Raw genomic sequence first — 5079 nt, forward strand, 5'->3', positions numbered from 1 at the left:
TCCATCTCTGCGTTTCTTTAGAGGAAAGGCTATATTGGGTAAAGCCTCCAATACAATTTTGACTAAACTTGATGACAGCCATTCTGTCATGTTTCTGACTTTATGAGGTTCGCTCCTGATATCTCAAGTGTAAATTATATGTTTTGCTGGATGTTCTTTCTTGCTGTAATTTATGAAATTAAACTTGTTTCCTTCGAAGACTAGTTTCTAAGGGTTTTGTTACATCAGTAGCTCTTCAATATTGTTGAATTTGCTTCTGTATCCATTGAGGTGTTAATATGGATTTGAGTGTTTATTCTATTAATATGAGAAATTACATCAATAGGTTTTCTGATTTCAAATTGTTTTAGCATTCTTATGATAAATCCTTACTTTTTGAGAACATTTTTTAAACTACTAAATTCAGTTTCCTGAAGTTCTATCCTATTCCATTTTCTTTTATTTCTTCTGTTTGCTTCTATGTTCATAAATTTGCCTAGTTTCCTTTCCTATACTGTCCTTGCCTATTTCCCATATCAGATCATAGACTTATTAGATTTTTCTAAATTTAGAATGACTTGGGTGTCCTTTTTACTTCCTCTAAGTTATTTTGATTAAGATAAAGATGATGTAAAACAGTGATATATCCTTGTAAAGCTTCCTAAAACTCTGACCAGTGAGCAGAAACCTTTTTTTTTTTTTTTCACTCTGTGGATAATTTCAGGGTACCCATCATCATAATTTAATAAATAATCTCTGAATTCCTTTTTTTCTTCCACTTTTCTTGCAGAATAATAACCGAGGGGGAAACAGCGCCCATTGGAGGGGCCCCAGGACAGTTGTGGGGGGTCTGCGTCCGCCCCTGGAGATTGAGACATGGCAGCAACACAAGTTCAGGAATGAACAGCAGGAAGAGCAGCTCCCAGCAGGGGCGGAGGGTGTCCAGACAGGGAGAGGTACTAGCCCTGCAAGAGGTTTGGACACTGGGACCGCCCTGAACACAGGAGGGAGACCAAGGCTAGTTCCTGATGCTGGGAGGGAAAAAGGAAGTCTTTAATTTCTTCAGGGAAAAGGCTCTTTCCTTCTCCCTTGTTCTCTCTCTCTGTCTCCTTCTGTCCTTCCCTTTCTCTCCCCTTTCCTGCTCCAGCTCCTCTTTTTATCTCTCCTCACTCTGCTTCCCTGCCCTCGCCTGTTCCTCCCCTGCTCACCTTTGGCCCTCACACTTCAGGTCCGGGGCTGCCCCCATCACTGGGCTCTCCCTCCCCTCAACTCCCCTCTCCTCTCCTGCAGTCAACTGTGTGTCCTGACTCAGAGCTGTAGGTGGTGGCGAGTGGAAGCACAGGGCTCCTGCAGTCAGTGTGTGAGAACAGATCCCTGTCAGTGTCCATCCTGGACTCCGTGATGAGGACCTTGTTGTCTCCCTGGTCCAGGGAGGGTGCCATTCTCATGGGATATTCTGTGGGCAGCTTGTACGTAGAAATGGGTCCATCAGTGTCTTCCTGCATCTGCTGTTTCTCAAGTGCCTTTGGTTTAAATCTTCATTATGCGAAGGTTGTGTGTTTCCAGCAAGCATGCCCTGAACTCCTTCAAGGGCAGCATGTTCTCTGTGTTTAAGGCCTGGACCAAAGAATCTGACCAGAGGAGTTCACTGTAGACTTGGGCCCAGGCCAGAGATGTGACTTGAAGTGATGGAGATGTTTAGGATTCTGCGGTTGAGGCCTGCTTTCATCCAATCCTTGATTTATATCTACCGAAGCAGGCTTGAGGGACACCCCAGGGTGGGGAGGGTTCCCTTGTGACCCCCAGTCCAGTGCTACCTCAGGGCTTAAGAAGGACACCTGGAAATGGACGCCCAGTGTCCCGGCTGACATTTATGGACGAATAGTTTCCAGAGCAGTTGTTGATTTCTGATTTATTGAGGAAAGAAATATCATCAAGTTTATGCAATAAAATGCATCTTAAAATGTTGACAGTGGCAGGGAACGTAGGGGAGAGCCTCCCGAGGCTGGGCGCTGAGCCATGTATCTGTAGGTCACCCTGCAGAACCCGAGGAGGCTGTTACTATTAAATTCCCATTTTACAGTTGAAAGGGCTCAGGCTTGGTGAGAGAAAATAACTTGAACAAAGCCATCCCGGTCTCATGTCCACAGGGCTGTGACCCAGGGTCGTCTGTGCCCACCTGTCACCTCAGGAGGATAAGCCACGGTGCAGGTCAACCCTGCGAGTCCATGTGATCGCAGTCGGGGCCCTTGATCCAAGCACCTGACGCAGGTCCCTGATAGAGTGAAACCTCCAGAAATTAAAATGGTTCATGTCTCCTTACTTGAAAACTGTATTCAATGCATTCATTCCAACATCAAATTCACTGTTGGTTTCAAAGAATTTACAAGAAACGTTCGGGTCACAGAAGGGTGAACAACTGTGTTAGTGTGGCAGGACTGAGAGGTCTGCTGGGAGAAGGGAGCTCAGTGCTGAGACCAGCATGTTCCCAGGCTACTGGGACAAGGGGGTCACCCTGCTGAGAGCTGGCTTTTCCAACTCTGGCTATAACGAGGAAGATCTGCCTTAAACTGAGTGGAACTGGAGAAAGAAGGACATCAAGCTGAACAAGCTAGTCTTTGAAGACCCTCTTTCTGCCCTTCCCCGAGGGAGCAGGACAGTCCCCGGGATGGGGACGGTGGTGCATTTCCTCTTGTGTTGGGCCCCACCCCGGACACTCCCCTCCTCTGTGCAGGGCTGTGCAGTCCATTCTCCGGCTCTGAGCCATCTGTAGCTTCTAATTTTCACTATGTTTTCCTGTTTTGGTGTCTTTCAGCCACACTGGTTTCAACAGCATCGGATGAAGGTACGTGCAGACAATACTATTTCACCACTTCCCCTCCTCCCACGGAGGGGTGCTTCAAAGTGGAAGTGCAAATAACATCTCTACAAGGGGATCTTATGTATCAGGAACCAAGACAACGAAAGGGACATGACCAAAAGCACATGTTTTCTGCCCCTAAGAGTGTGCCCCAGTCCTCACAATCCATAAATCCCGTCTCTCCAGACCTCTGAGGACTCCCCCGTCCCTTCTCTCCACCCCACCACCTCCTCCAAACTCAGGAGCAGCCTCACTAGGGGAGGGGGGAAGGAGCTCCGTCTCCACAGAGCAGGGTCCCAGGAGGATGGAGCTGCCTCCTAAAGGCTGGAGTCAGCAGGGCTCAGGGGCGTTGCCACGTCCAGTGTCAGAAATGAGAGCTTTGCAGGGAGAGGAAAGCAGGACATCATGATGGCCCCGGGTCAGAGGGAAGCAGAGTGTCCTGTGGTGCAGGCTGAGCAGGGCTGGAGCGGATGCTCTAGGGATGTCCAGGTCCAGGTGCTGGCTGAGTACCTCACACACGTGAGCTCATTAAATCCCAAACGGCCCTGAGGAAGGTGCTCTGTGTGTCCTCCCTTCCACGTGTGGTGCCTGAGGCTCGCTGAGCAGGTCCTATCCCGGCCCTGCAGGTCTGCACAGTGAGCAGGTACTCATGATGCTGGGGGCTCAGGCCCCTCGGGGCCCGAGAGCTGCTTCTGTGCTATTTCTCAGGCTGCGCCAGGCAGACCTACAGGAGGCAGAACAAGGGGTTTGTGTCCACCTTCTGACCTCCAATCTGGCCATACTGTGGATGGTGAAGGTTTATTTCATGAAGAGGTGCTAAATTTATTTTTTTAACACTTGTAAATACAACTGGCAGTAATGAGTATGGGTCCCTTAAAGAATTCTTAAAAGGGTAAAGTAAAAAAAAATTAAAAAAAATCCCTCACCTCCTCGGATCATCAGACTTTGATTTTGGATATTGGGTTGTGACTTCAGGAACCGGGATGTTGGGACAAGGAGCAGTGGTGCAGGGTCCAGGGATGGCGCAGCCCCTCACCGGCCTGGAGCTGCTTCTGGGCATCCAGAATTCATCCTTCTGTCCTAGCGCATCATGACTGTGGGGGCGTCCTCACAGAGCCGATAGGGAAGATCTCCAACTACACTGGGCTGGTGCGTGACTGTGCCTGGACCATCCAGATGGACCGAGGTTACAAAGTTGTTCTGGCAATACCCCCTGCCAAGTGAGTGCTCAGGACGGGAGTCTTCTTTGCTGATGTTGCAGTTTTATGGGAAGGTGTTCCACCTGGCCTCTCGCAGTTCACCCTGCACTGTCCAGCACACATCCAAACACATCCTGACTCCATGTCACTCCCTGCTGACGACCCTTCAATGGCCCCCTGCCCTCTGCATAAGGTTTACTCATCTTAGCTTGGCTTTCAGTTCCCTTCATGGTACAGCTGGTTGTCCCCTCCCTTCTAACCTCTTCTCCCCTCTGCCCCATCTCTGAGCTGAACCATCACACATTGAGCTGTGGACCCACTAGACCACTGGGCAGCTCTGAGCCTTTGTTCACACTGCCCCTCTGCCTGGGATGCAACCTTCCGCCTCTTCCAGACTCACCGCCCGCTGCTTAAGGTCTTTTGTATTTTATGATTTCACTCAAGGGCAAATTTTCCCATCACATCTGAAACTCCTTTGCTGATTCTATTCACATGTAAATGGATCTTTCTCTGATTTGTACCACATCCATTACCCCATGCAAAACTCTGGGTGGGGTTTACAGCAACATATCATTCCTACCTGTGTCGGTGTTTGTCTCTCCTAGAACAGGAGTCCATTTTTTGAACTAATGAGTGAATGAATGAATGAATGAAAGAACAATAAATGTTTGAAAGAGTGAATGAAGTGATACAGTCCCAGAAGGCATCTCCAATGTAGCAATAAATTACAGTATTTCTATAGCAGGTTGGTCTTTGTAGCTTGTAACATGGGAGCTCCATTTCCATCAATTGTAGTGCAAGTGACACAGCCCACTGTGGTGGCTCCGGCGGTTGAGCTTAAGTTGTGACTGAGGGCCCTGCCCCTCCAGACCTTCCATGGTGTCAGGACTCCCACTGGGTTAGGAGCTGCTCTGTGGGATGAGGACAACCTAGAGATGCTGCCTCGCAGTGGGGCTCAGATCACCCACCCAACCCCAGCCCAGGGCTGAGGGAGGCAGGCATTGCCAGCATCACCGTTTCCAGAAGAGATAGAGGGATGGG

Source organism: Hippopotamus amphibius, chromosome 5 (genome assembly GCF_030028045.1).
Source record: "Hippopotamus amphibius kiboko isolate mHipAmp2 chromosome 5, mHipAmp2.hap2, whole genome shotgun sequence".
NCBI classification, from domain to species: domain Eukaryota; kingdom Metazoa; phylum Chordata; class Mammalia; order Artiodactyla; family Hippopotamidae; genus Hippopotamus; species Hippopotamus amphibius.